The following is a 14990-nucleotide window of genomic DNA, read 5'->3' as shown; positions in this document are numbered from 1 at the left end:
AGCCTCCAGCCCTAAAGCAACAGCATCCTGTAGCTACATGCAAGGCACCTGCAAATGTCTGAAGACAGAAGAAAAAAAAAAAAAAAAAAATCCAGAACCCATTACTGCTCAAGTGCAGGTAAGAGGATGCACTTCAGGTTTTCAAGTGTGCAGATTAATTTGCAGAACGCTTTGCCTCCATCCTGCTTTCCTGTTCTGCATTTCCTCCCTTTGTCTCCGGTCCCACACTTGCCTGGATGAGGCTGGCCCCTGCTTCTGCCTTCACAGGAGGCTGCTCCACCTGCCAAGCCCATGCCACCAGCCAGGGAGCAGCAAAGAGCTGAGGGGCTTGAGAGCATCAGCTAGGGAAGACATGACCTAGGTCTGCTGAAGGTAGATGAAGGAATCCTACACTCAGTTCCCTACGATTTTCACTCAGTAACAATGAAATACCGTGTAAATGGCATACAAAGGCCTAGAGCCAAATTATCCCTCCCTCAACATCACATTCCCCAAACATTCAATTTGCTTTTGCAGTGGATGAGTTTTATCAGGACGGATGCAAGAGGGCTGTTGTCACAACCAATACACTGGTGATAAGGATGCTCTCCTGGGACACTGTGGCTTTGAATGCTCTCGGTCTGAGAAGGGAGGTCCCGTGCCCCTGGATGAAGCAAAGGACCACCTGCTCCTAAGCTGTCAGTTTTGAAATACTATGTTTTTACATTTTCTACTGCTAAAAGCAGGTGGTATGTCAAAGGTGGAAACATATCCTATCAACATGAAAGAGGACATCCCATCCTAGTGCTGCCACATTACCTTGTGTGAAGGCGTCACAGCAGGCAGGCAGCATGGGCCTGTATACAGGACCCAGGTCTTACGCTGCTTCCACCAGGGTCCTTTTAAAAGATGTGCTTTTTATTGAATGCTCTAGTGCCCGTCTGCACAACTGAGATCCCATGACTATTGCTAGCAGCCAAATGGTCAGGAATCTCTCGTCATGCTGGAAGAGAAATGTGTTCAGACCTTCCTCCATTTGGCATAGAAGCTCTGGCATGTAGGCTCCTTCTGTATCTCTTACTCAACACTGGATACTACTGTGAAATTTGTAACTGAATGTGGTAGGACAAGCAATCCTACCATTTCCAAAGGATGCTGTCAGCATTTGCTGGCTTGTTCCAGAAGGATCTGAGACATACGTTAGCTCTCTTTTACTGCTAGATGCAAGGAACGCAGCCAGCAAACCTTGCTGTTTGTTATCCATTTCTGTACTCACAGCCCTGTTGGCATCACTAAAGCACTCTGGCAAAAATGACATGCTTCAGCACAATAAAAGTCACTCTGCAAAAAGCTTGAAACACTTGAGCCACCTTTTAAATATGCCTTTAACTACCCTACATATTCATTTCCAAACATTCCCTATTTTGATTAGCAGCAATACACTCAAGCAGCTGAATTCTTAATGGCTACACAATTAATGTATTTACATGTGCATCAATATCTCGTCAGCTCTTACTTGACTATTTCTTATCTATATTATTCATAATAACCAACATATCCATTACACCTCAATCACTGCAGTTATTAAGGTTTGTACATACAACTTGACCTTGCAGGCGGATTACCAGTATCCCTGTTACTGCCACAACCATTTTACTTGGGCTACACGGTTCAAGCAATAAAGTTAAGCAGGAATTACTTACATTCAATTTCCACACTTAAAAATAGCTGCAACTGATTGAGGAAAAAAAAATATGATAAAGCTATAATTTGTTCATTAATGCTAAGAAAACCTTTTGGGCTCACATTTTCCCTGCTGACATTTTTGCCGAGCTGAAAATCCCTTTGGGTGTCAGCACATTGAAATACATAACAGCATTTCTTCATAGCTTTGACATTTCTAATGGTAACACAAATAACCTGAGTGTGTAGTTAGAGGAAGTAGGAGAGTATACTGCATACCAGTCCCTGTTCTCAGTGCTATTTATGCCTTTTTATCTAATGACTCATGTAAAGCATTTCTGGTAGCAGAGATCAAGTCTGGTCAAGTCTCCCTTGACCTCTCAAAGCCAATGACTTTACTCCAGTTCGAACTACTTAGGCTTGCACACCTTTGCAGGGTTTCTCTCCACACCTATAAATGCTTTATTCTTTGCTGTGAGGACTAACAAGATAAGGTAGATACAAGGTGCACCAATCCAAGTGCGTCCTATGGTTGGCACTTTTCATACGAAGAAGAGATGGAGAGAAAAATCCTTTCCCAAGGGTAGGGCTGTACTAGAGCTTTGTTCTGCTGCCCCAGTGAATGCTCTCACCTCTGGGCAATAATGAAAAAAGGAACAATGCTACCATGTCAGTATTTTGAACTACCTGGACAGTTAAGCACTATTTATAAGCCAGCCTCGCAGATCAGGTTCTCTTGCAATGCTGCATCTGTCCCTCTGCCTACTTCTCAAATTGCCAAAGACCGAAGTCTGAACCTATTCAGTGCATCAACAAATGCGAAAGACTTTTGCAAACACTTCAGGAACTTCTGCAGACCAAAGTGAAGGTGCCTGTAGGGTCAAATGGGTCTCTGTATACCATATGGTCTGAAGTGCCTAATTCCAGCCTAATTCAGTGAGGACTTCACACCAGCCCCCCACTTGGGGGTACTACTTGATGTGCAGAAGAAGTACAAGAATAAAATCAAGATTCAAGGATGTCCAAACAGTACTGCAATAACAACACATCAGATTGTTACTACATGGAAAATAATAATCCTATTGCCAATACAAAAATAAATAAATAAATCAGGGACACACTCTGAATACTGTCTACCAGCTGTCCATGCCAATAATCATCATCTTTAACGTTCACTGAATGTGACAAAAGCCCTCTGGGGATAACAAACACAGCATTCAATTATGCAGTAGTATGTATCCTAGTAGAACAGAAGTGGAAGGACTCGCACAGATCACTGCAATGCCACCTCTCCCTTGCTGATATTCAAAAACCTCTGGTAGCCTTTGACACTGCGCACCAGCCAGCCTGACCGCTGCAAGGAGCCACTGCTTGAGCAAAGTCCAGATGAGCATGGAGGGTGCACATGTGGTTGGAGGCACATCTGCTGGGTCTAGTGCAAGGTCAGTGCAAGCTGCCCAAACAGTAGGGCCTGTGGGTCACATTCACCACAATATTTGTAAAAGGAAGCCTGAAGTCAAGAATAATGTTTGGCAGTATAAATGAGCAAGCAGGTCTTGGTGATGTGACCTGGGAAAGCCTTGCCACACACCACAGATAAATTTTAAATGGATTCATATCAAACTCCCTTCATACAGAAGGGTGAGAGAAACCAAGTTGATTTGCAGCACTTCTTACAATACAGGGAACTGCTGCCTGAAACGAGCAAAACTAACTCCTCCAAGAAAAGCTAGGCAATTCTTGGGACAGCATGCGGCCTATATGTGGATTTAAAGGGAGTAGGAATTGGGCTTTACCTAGTACTGGATTGACACCATGTTACCTGATGACACAATGCTCAGCTTCATTCACTGAAAGGTACACAAGTACAGAAGCATTCACAAGTGTTATTTCAGACAAAATCATCCCAGGCTAATGACCAGTTCAGTAATTTTAATTTCTACCTCCAGAATTGAGACCCATATCTCCCTACAATCAAGTTGTAGGGAGCTACTGCCAGGCCGCTGGGAGTTAAGGCAAGGCAAAACATTTTTTCCTATGGTCTCTCAGCTCTAAGATCCCAAAGGTTTTAATGAAACTAATATGCCTCAGTTGCCTCTAATCCCAAACAATCTGATCATTTTCCGAACAGCAGAACACAGCAGAAGTAATTCTGCCACGAAAAGTTCAGATTTATCGTATATTTTAATATGGGGTCTTGCACAGTAAGCAGAGTGAAAACTCGCTGTAGTCTGGACAGTTGCAGTCATTAACAGTGTAGACATGGTTTCCTCTACTTAACCGCAACAGCAGGTTTACCTCCTCCTCTGTTACCTGGTAGACCTGCAGCATTTCACTGCCCAGAGCCAACCCACCTCTCCTTCGCAAGGCAGAAGCACCCTGCCACCCAGCCTACAGCTGCCCATGGGAAGCCCCCATTCTGAACCGACTGCTTTCATCCACCAGAATGAGGACAACACAGCACGGCAAGCTTTTCCAGACTCCCCTCAGGACAGCCAGCTCACCCGTGTTGGTGTGTAAACCCCTGCGTAGGCCCAGGCTGCAAATGGAGGACGGGAGAACGGACCCACAGCAACAACAGGGCCAGGCGTGGGCCAGTTGAGAGCCAGGCGTGGGCCAGCCACACTTGCTCAGCAACAAGCTTAAAAACCAAATAATGCAATTAAAGAAAGAAGCAGTCTGTAAGAGTGTTTGGAAAGGCTTGGGAAAGCTGAGAGGTGCAGCTGGCATGTCCCTCATGGGCCGTCTCCCCCCAGACAATGACACACAGAGGCCCCTTGTCAGCAAGGCAAGGACAGCAGTGCGGCTGCTGTTTGAGCCCCTCAGTCCTCTATACCATGACATTTCACTGGGACTCAGAAAACCCAGACGGGGGGGACACGGTCCCCTGCACCATGCAGGCATTCAGGCTTGTGATTAAAGAAACTCCAGAGTCAAATGCTAACATTTGCAACTGCTGCCCACTTGTGATCCTACAACGAAGCCTCTGCGAGCGCTTATATAACCCTTCTACATAGCCCATCAAACCATCCTTCATTAGGCAGCAACAAAGAAATGTCAGAAGTGATTGAAGAGTATATCTTTAGCCCTGAAATGAGTGTTTGTGCTTTGGCTGAGGGGGGCGGGAAGAAAGATATTGAGGAGTGTTCACAATTATGCACATTGCAGCAGTGCAATATCTGTGTAGAGCTATTCATTTGAAATGTTGTAGTCAATAATGACATTCAGCTGCAGAAATAGCTAAATATCACAGAGAGATAATTCCTCTACCCCCTCCAGTGATGAAAATTCAGGGCTTCAGCTCACATTCCTTACACCACCAGTATAGTGCTGACCCTGACTGTGTAAAACCTTGTGATTAAGAAGCTGTGTGGCCGAAGTAAGCCCCACCACCTCTGCTTCCCTCCAGAAAGAGCCATCACAAACATTATCCCTTGCAAATCCAGTGTCAAATCCCCCCAGCCTTGCATAACGGCACAGCTGTAATGTTCATGGTCACAGCAGTTTTGAAACACGACCATGCCTGTAGGATCTGCTGCTGAGGCACTGACCACAACACATGATCTTCCCCAGTGGCTACACTCGCTCCTGCCAGACCCAAGCAGCCAGGATCACGCCTGCATCCTTCCCCACGGCGTTCAGGGAAGGAGAAACAGAGGACAGCAGAGGGAAACACCCCCTCTTCTTCTTCCTTCTCACCTGTGTTTATGTCTGTCACTTGGAGCAGGGGCAGAAAAGGTCGTCCCTTTTTATCCTAGAGATATGGGACAGAAATACTATTCCCTTGCAAGCAACAGCCAACTGATTTATTTTAACTAGCAGAGATTTCATCCACAGCATCTCAAGATGAGGCCAACACACAGAACAAGTGAACAGTATAGAGTCAAGAGGACACCAAGATCAAGTGTCTAGGCACTGCAGAATAAGGTTATTGATTACACTGATTCCCTTTTGATACATACATACGTATATATATATATAGGTACACTGATTCCCTTTTCCACCCTAGGTGTGAAAAGAAATAGAACAGCCTAAAAGCAAACACTTACTGCAAATTAATCCAATTTATATGAAATCAGTACCTGTTTTAATTTTCTTACTCATTCTTGTAAGGTGGCTTTTTACTAGATGACAATATGCATTCACTTACTGAAAGAAAGAAAACAAAAAGGCAGTATTGTACAGGATTGGATGTCCTTCCTCACAATAGAATTTTTACTGCATCTGTCTTGAAGAGGTTCCCTGCAGAGAAGTGAAAAAATGTGCTTCCCAGAACAAAAGGAAAGTGATGAATTAGCACAGAGGAAAATTTAAAGTCTCTTTCTTTTATCAGAAATGGATCACTTATCCCAAAATGCTTCTTCTCAGGAAGACAATTAGTAAAACGGTGTCATTAGATGACATCACATTGTCATTTGAGAACAGCATATATTCTCAAATTGCCAGTGCAATCTCTGTTTGATGCCAGGCATGCTCTGGAGAAGTAGCCAGAGACAGGGCTCGTACCAGAGCTCCACCAACAGGGCCAGGAAGTTACAGTTAGATTTCCTGAATTTTATTAAAGATTGGATTTTGTATTTTACCTGACCTATGAAGACTAGACTGGGCTATGAAGCATTAGTTTTGTGAAGACCAAGGAAATTCACTTCAGAGCAGCAACAGCTTTAAGATGTAATTGTCCCCTCCTAAAATCACTGTCTGCTTCGTTAGACAAAAACAGTTGGATGGTAAGAGTCAGCACTTGCAGGTTTATTTACAGGCTTTTCCATACAGTGGCACAAAGAAGAGAAACTGAGGTTTGGGCATCTGAACTCCTTCAAGTATTAATGCAAAGTATATATACAGGCTATCCCAATCCATGGCAAAGACGGCTCGATGGCAGAAAGCCCGTGTATTGAGGAGGCAGTGAAAGGGGCGTTCAGCAAACACAGCTGGGGCTGAGTACAGAACCAGTGCAGGATGCACCAGTGGCCTCCCTAGCGAATATTTACAGCTCGTCGGGGTTGTTAGCACACTGTCAACAGCAGCTCTACCACCCCACCAAACCAGAGCAAAGAGCCAAAGCACTCAGTGAGCTATAACGCAGGATAGCGCATAATATTTAACATCCCAGCTGACACAGCTTGGTTTTGTCCTTTATTAGCTCACTGAGGAGGGGAACACACCATTTAACAGAGCTCCACAGGCCTGATGCTTCCTTCTCTGACACTAGCGTGAATCAGGATTGTCTCTTCTGTTCTCCCTGCAGTTACGTTACATGCGCACAACACGTCATCCACATTTCTCACCAATCATAAACATCTTTTCACTTCACAGTAAGGGACTCACAGAAACCGTCACCAGAACATAAGAGCCTACAATAAATTCACAATGGAGATTTTATACCACCTTTGCACTGCTCTACTTCTGTGAACTATCATAGGAAATGCAAAAACTGAACTGGGGTCTGGACACACCAAGGTATGGCTGCAGCTATAACTCAGCAAAATTAATAGGGCAGATGCCTTTCCTCCGAGCTTAATTATTCTCTGACCTTTTCCCTGGGACTCCCAGCCTCCTACCAGGATGCCGCAGAAGCCATCAGCATTTTGAAACGTGCAGTCCAAGCACTCACCTGAGCATGCAAGGTGGCGGTGTAGAGCTGTGGGTGCAGCAGCATGAAACATTTCCACTTTGTCTGGTCCTAAGCACCTTCTTTTCCCCTCACACTTGTCTTTGCAGCACCTATTTGCAGAGCCCCAAACTCCTCTGTGAGCCGTGAAGACCACAGGCACCTCTCACTGGGCTATGAAACGTAGAACCTGTCCACAACATTTTCATTTTTAATTGCTGGATTTAAAAAGACAACTTATTCGTACATCCCTACATCTTCTCCCAGATGCCACCAGGTTCCAAAGTCACCTACTGAGCTTCTCGTGGAAGAGCCCCCAACAATCACAAGAAACCAGAGCAGAGCCCTCCTCCACCAGCTTTGTCTGAGGTGAGGGCAGGGCAGGGCTGGGCAGGCCCAGCTGGGGCTGGTTGGTGGGGATGACAGCTGTGGAGCAATCCTTGGGAGATACATGTCTGGGTTCTCTACAGATACCTGGCCCCATATGTGTCTTCAGTAACCCAAATGCCCTTCCCAGCTCTGTTCTGTAAGCTCTGTGCTTCTCAGCCTTCTTTTCTGCAAAAGCTGCTTGCCTTTCTTGTCCTCTGATACTTCATAAGAGCATAAGTGTAATTTAATTTTCTCTCTCCCAAAAGCCTTTTTCACATTCTTTCATTGTTCGCCTTTCTTTGCGAAGAGCTTTGAGAACCTAAGGTGGAAAACGCCGGTTATTAACGTTTGAAAGCGCAGACAGTATTTTCCGTAGTATAAAATACACAAAGGAGTTACAAAGCTCAAAATGCAGAGGTTTTCCTTTTGCAGTTCTCATGGAGATTTAATGCTGGCAATTATAAGAATGCATGCGGTATTTCCAGCTTAACTGTGCTTGTGACAAAGCAATTTATTAGAAGTAATTTACTTAATTTGGGGATCAAAATGCAGAGCTTACCCTGTAATATATAGTTTTGGCACTGGCGGCAGGAAACAGAGGATAGAGCTTATTCAGAGAGATTTGTTTTTCTAATAAGATTTGAAAGTTCACTTTTTTTTTTTCTTTTATATACAAGAGAAGAGCATCCTTTCTTCTCAAGGATTGATTTCAAATTATTTAAAATTGCATTGGGTCTTTCTGCAGCCTGTAAGGGCATTATAGAAGAAGGAGAGATAGCTCTCCTTTTCGATTCTATTTCTGCAATACTGAGTTTATAATTAACTGAATTGCTACAGCATGGCATGATATTTATACATACTGTTTTCTGCTTTTTTAAGTTGAAATGAATCATGAGAAATTACTGACTTTCAGAAAGTATGGATGCAGACTAGCACACTGCAGAAACTTGTGTCTACATCTTTCGTCCCATAGGGTACACCCCATTGCTCTATATGGCTGGAAATGTCCCAAACAACTTGTTGCTTAGCTAAAATGATAGAAAAGGGGAGGTTGTTTAGTAACACCTTGCTAATGTACCAAGCAGCTGACCGAGACCGTGTGCTGAAGGAGACCAGCTGTGGGAAGGTGAACAGCCCATTATTCTGTGTGCTCCCTTTGTGCTCACAGTGGGCAGCAAACATTTTTTATCACCTTCCCTTCACCCTGGTCATTAGGAAGTAAGGAATAAGAACTTGTGCATTTACAGGCAGGAGAAATTCAATGGCCTGCATATATAGAAGGGCAGCAAAAAGGGTCAGAACAGTTCTTCACCCACTTAGAGTCAGCACTCCCCATATTTGTCCTGTTTGCACGCATATTGCAATAAACATTTAGTAGCAAATATCCAGGGCATGGGGAAGGCGGCTGTGTTTCCTGCCTTCAGCCCTGCCCTGCAGCCCCACCAGGGCTGCCAGAGCTGCTGCCTGACTCTGCTGCCCTGGGTGGACAACAGGGTAATGGGTACCTTGGAGGCAGCCTTATTGGGTACCTTATTGGGTTCTGTGTGCCCGAGGTAGCCCTTGCATCCCTCCAAACCCCCCCTTGAATCCACATCACAGGGACTCACCACTGCTTAACCCCCCAGCGCCCTCCCCCTGCCCCATCCCTCCAGCAGGACCGTATTTTCCCCTCCCATTTCCCCATTGCCTTCCCCCTCTCCCTCAATGCCAGCACCCCAGAAGCTCTGCTCTTTGCTTCCCAACGGAGATGCACCTTGCTGAAACTGTCTCCACAACATGTAACATTCCCCAGGGAAGGTGCTGCCAGCATCTGGATCCACACAACAAGGGGTTTATATGGGTGCAGCACTACACAGGACATGAGGGGACACCATGTTGCCCTCGGGCTGCTGTCTCCCCACATTCCCGCTCAGGAATATGGGCACGATCCCTCATACCCCCCTCCCCCCATGCCACCATCTGCCAGCTGGGTCCATCCTGGAAATTTTGCATCCCTGAAGGCAAATGGACCTCCACAAGCCCAGCAGGCTTTGGAGGGTGGGAGACCCTGGTGGGAACCAAGCCACTGCCACAAGACTGGGAGAGAGCGATTTGATTTCAGCCCTTACACAGCGAGCCTTTGCACAGGGCCTGCGTGCAGAGGGGCTTTTCATGAACTCTGGCAAATACCCGTTTTGAAAGATGCATACCAGCAAAGAAAATACATTAATCCACCCATTAAACACACTGGCAGTTCTGGCCCTTCTGCATGTTTGGACACTTCTGCTTGCCAGAGCAGCACTATGATTTCTGCATGCGGCCTCCAGAAAAAACCTGCATTTTGAACAGTCTTCAGTGCCAAGAGCCAAAGCTGGAGAAGACAAGGATAAGGGCACCACAGAGGGGATGCATTCAGTTTCTGGGAGGCAGCCACGAGCTCTCTACTGTGAAGTGGCTTTTACTGGCATCACCTACTTGCTCTGACACCTGATGCCCTACAGAGCGTAAACAGAAAACACATCGGGAAAACAGTCAGGAAGAACAGACAGAAGACTGTTACTGGGTTTACATTTTCCAGGCCTGATTTGCAGTGAATAGTTGAGCTTTACTGCCAAGGGCACCGGGATCCAGAGTGAGACCTGGTATTCTTGGCAAACTGAATTAACAGTGGCAGTGATAGCACATGTCTCACACTGAAAGCACTTAGATAGGGAAAACACACTGAAAAAGACTTTTGTGTTTCCTGAGAGCTGTCATCCTCACCTGCAGGCTCCAGCGCTGAATTCGGCACTGCTGAAACTTCTTATCAACGAAGACCGCTCTCCTAAATAGAGGACTTTACTCCTCATACAAGGACCTTTGTGCCAATGAATCAGTTTTTATATGTGGTTGTACAGCTATAAAATATATCCCACTTATTCTGGGAAGACTCAATCCCCACCTACACTGGATTTGGGATGAACAAAATCCATATGCTAGACTTCCTACAGACCCAGTTCTGTTCAGTCACTATACATTTTTGTTTGCGATAACTGGAAGCTCTGCCAAAAAAAACAATCCTTAAAATGGGATTCCATTGTGGTGACTGCTTGGTTTCTGATAGCAGGCTGGTGAGATGCAAGCATCACAGCACATCTCCATACTGTAACAGCTTGTAAAGCTGGCTGCCCCCCTTCAGATCCAAAGGCCATCATCATCACCATGCAATGTGACGACCCCAGAAGTGTTGGGCGCTGTTCCCTCATTGGTATTTACTGATCACTTTAGCTATGTTTCAACACGGCATTTGTGGCCACCCCTGTTCTAAATATGCCATTATGGGGGATAAAAAGGTTGGGGAAGATTTAGCTCCATGGTGAAATAATGAAGATTTTTTGGTGCCCACGATAGCTCTCTGTGGTATCTCATGTATATCCTCTGGCTGTTTTCCTTTTTTCCTACAGAGAAAGAACTTGAGATAATTAAAGGAAAACGATATATGAATATTGTTTCTTTCTGCAACAGCCCAAGATCTACAAGTAAACCCAGGTGACTTGTTGGTCCTAACTGTTACTGTTTGCGTGCCCATAGCTAGTGCACTACACACTAAATCTCTCTCAAAATATACAAACACTATTTACAGATAGTAGTTACTTCTGGGCTTGCTCAAACACCTTATTATAGGTTATAAACACCTTATTATAAACACCTCTGTCCATGCCCGAGTTCACTTTTCATTACGCCTTTTGATTATTATAGACACAAATGAGGTCAAAAGTTTTCATAGTGACTGACAAGAACTTAAAAAAAAATGATTGAAATCCATGATGGTAAAAATGGTTAATGCAAAATTGGAAATCATAGAATCAGAGGATGGTTTGGGTTGGAAGGAACCTCAAAGACCACCTGGCTCCAATCCCCTGCCATGGGCAGGGACACCTCCCACCAGACCAGGCTGCCCAAAGCCCCATCCAGCCTGGCCTTGAGCACTTCCAGGCATCCACAGCTTCTCTGGGCAACCTGTGCCAGTGCTTCACCACACAAATGCTGCTCAAGTCACACATGTATCAGCATCAGACAAGGGTCCATTTCTCATTTCCTGCCATGAACCCCCATTTTTGAGCTTGACCCTTGGGACAGCAGCCTCCTGGCACACCCAAACAGGCTAATTTGGGCACCTCTTGTCCCAGCCTTCCCTGTGGGGGTGTACAAATGGCTTGGGGCTTAGTGAAAGAGCTCAGTTTCTCTGTAGTTTCAGAAAAGATGAACATTGCCATTTTCATTGAGAAACACCCACTGGGACAAATTTACATTGTGTGAGATTGGTATCCATCCATTTAAGCCAGGCACACCAATATTATGCATTCATTTGGCCCGTGAGGTCTCCCCATTCATAAAAAGAAAAAACAGATGCTTGGCTACCCAGTTGCTCTAATTATTTAAAGAAGTTTCTGATGCTGGCAACAGCTCCAGCATACATAATTCACCCTTCGTACCTTTCTGAAACACAAGACAAACACATCAGTGTATTTTATATAAGCCTTCCAGGACATCGGTTATTTTATTTACCCGAGGTCAATTTAGATGTAAGTGCTTTAAACAGCTACAGCCAAACAATGTTAACCCCCTATTTGCCTTGCCACTTTCTCCTGCACACTCGTGCCTTGATTTCTTCATATAGATATGAATGTTAAGCACAGATTAATTTAAGCGCACTAGCATAGAAATTAATATTTCATTTCATAGAGTTTCAGGAACACAGCGGTGCTGCAGAAGTTGAACTCCCCTGTCGCTTGTTGGGATCTCAGCGCTACCATGTGCTGCCACGGTGTCCTTGCAGAGAGCAGGGCTGCCAGGCTGCGCAGGACACCTTGGGGTGCTGTAACGTGCAGAAGTGTCTGCTCCATGGTTCCTGCAGTAGTGTTTGCTTGACAAGACTTGAGGATAATTGTTTGAGAGCAGAAAAATTGTTCCTTGCTCTTTTAGCACTTGGATGGGATTAGTTGTGTCACAGCTACATGTGGTCTTGCAGAAATCATTTCATGTGTCAGTTCTTTCCATTCCTAAATGCAAAGCCAGGACTTAATAGAGCTTGCTTAGCCTGCCATTGTCCATTGAGAAAGTGTCTTCAGCAGTTTCTGTGCAATTATCACAGTTCAGTGAGCCCAGCTGTGGAGCACTCTAGTTCTTTCTACATTTCCTACCTGCAATTAGAAGACAAATGACCCCATGGTTTTAGGAGGGTGGTCCACAGCCCCATGCCAGAAGATCAGCACATGCCCTGGGAGCACGAGAGGCCCAGTGTGTGGCGGACTCTCTGTCTTCCCCCTAAAAATTTCCCAATTGAAGTTAGGTATGTCCCAGTGACTGGGGCTGCGGGGTGACCTTTTGAAAGGTTTGCAGTGACAAACCATCTGTGTTGGGCCAACTACCTTGCAGTCTGAGGCTGAGAGAGAAAAGGGGATTTTCTGAGAGAGAAAACAGGGGATCCTGTTTTCAGGAGGCATCCCCAGGCAGGCATAGACCCTCACGCCGGCACGAGGCCAGGCAGAGAGCAAACCCTGTGCCATGCGACTCAGTATAAAAAGCATGGTGTGATGTGCATGGTGTGATAGCCAAGTCATCACATGCCTCAGCCCAGGGACATATCACTTGGTGAGCATCAGACCCAGAAGAGGTGAATTTATTTGCCATTTCCACGTAGGTGAGGTTTCTTTCGTTTACTTGTACATCTCTGCAGAGGATGGGAGACACAAGGGACATTACATTTCCGTGTCATCTGAAACATAAACCCACAAGCTGTATTATAAACAAAAGCTTCACTAAAAAATGTTGAAGTTAGATTTGTAATGATGCTTTGACTAAGTGAAGTGACCTTCCCTTCAGGGCAGTTAGATTTTCAGTTATTCCAGCAATGAGTTTTAAACAAAAACTGTATACTTTAAAAATTCTGCATGACCAAAGATCTCAAAATGAAGACGTAAAGGGCCTGTGACTAGGATCCATTAGCAAGTGTCTGGTCTTCCTGCTCCAGACAACTGTCTGAAAACACTAAACCTCCCTCCTGAGTCTCAGCCAAGTTGTCTCCTGCTTCCCTGCCAGCATCACCTGCGCGCATCATATCATCTCATCTGTCTTCCGCTTTATCTTTCAGTGTGTTGGTAATCTCTGAGTAGATTATCACTCAATGTGGTCACAAAATTTTCCTCAAAAATGAAGAACATTCTCAAACCCTCTTTGAAACCAAACTATTTAGACTCACTTGTACATCAGCCGCTTCATTAAGGCTTTCAGAGGACAAGTCAGTGGTCTGATGTCCTTTTCTTTCAGGCCTCATATTACAGTGGAAACAAAGCCACCCCACGTGTCCTTGAAAAGGGATAGAGCAGCGATTTTGGTAAAATGTTTTACTGAATGGCGTCACTAAGCTGCTGCTGTGGGGAAGTGAGGCTGTGCTATGCCTCAGCCTTACTTACTAGGCATGTGACACACATATGTATAAGTCTGTGTCTGTATATACATGCCACGCGGTAGTAAAGTCTATATCCCCTGAAATCCTGCTTTAATTGAAAAAATTAAAAAACAGTATAGTAAAACTTCAGAGCTTCCACCACAAACATTACTACCAGGTAACAGCAAACTCAAGCGGAGGCCTCCGATTAGAAGTGATGGCAGGAGGCACAAACACACATAGACACCGAGCCTTTTTCCACCCCCTAGACAATAGTGTTCAACACTTATTGTCTTCAAACGAGTGGCTTCCTGACTGCACAGTCACCTCTTTTGTGAGCAGATCGTCCCCTGTGCAAATCCTGGCACCAAAGTGGAGCCCCACAACGAGGTTCACCTCTTGCTCCCGTACTCTGTGTTGACAGCTCTTGGGTGGCTGGGAGTTACTTCTGTCAGGAAAGAGAGCAGGCGGCAGCGCTCGGAAGTGTTGTGATAAAAAGAGCCAGCCTGTGGCCTCTGCAGTGTTTTGTTTTGATACTCTTCAGCTCTCCATTACACACAATGATGAGAGGCTGAATACCCTGGATGATGACAAACTTAGGGAGTTTTTCTTTTTCTGCCCACTCAGTGTTTCTGCACTGTGGTTCCCGGGATGCTCATTTCCAGGATATGCCAGGTTAGCGCATAGGCAGTGATGCAGAAACATGCCAGCCCACCAGCAGCATCCCTGACCCCGAGCCCTGAGCAGAGCTCAGGTGGGTGCAGCATGGACAAGGCTGCACCACTGCAGGCTTTCTGGAAACAAAAGAATTGTATTATAATTGTATATTATAATTGTAATTATTATATAATATAATTGTAATTATAATAATTGTAACAGCACTGCGTTGGGGCTATGTCCTGCCAGGTCCAAGCTGGCTCTTTGCCCTGGGCACAATTT

This window comes from Anser cygnoides, chromosome 3, assembly GCF_040182565.1.
Source record: "Anser cygnoides isolate HZ-2024a breed goose chromosome 3, Taihu_goose_T2T_genome, whole genome shotgun sequence".
Lineage (NCBI taxonomy): Eukaryota > Metazoa > Chordata > Aves > Anseriformes > Anatidae > Anser > Anser cygnoides.
The sequence above is the reverse complement of the archived record's forward strand: the minus strand, read 5'-3'. Positions refer to the sequence as shown.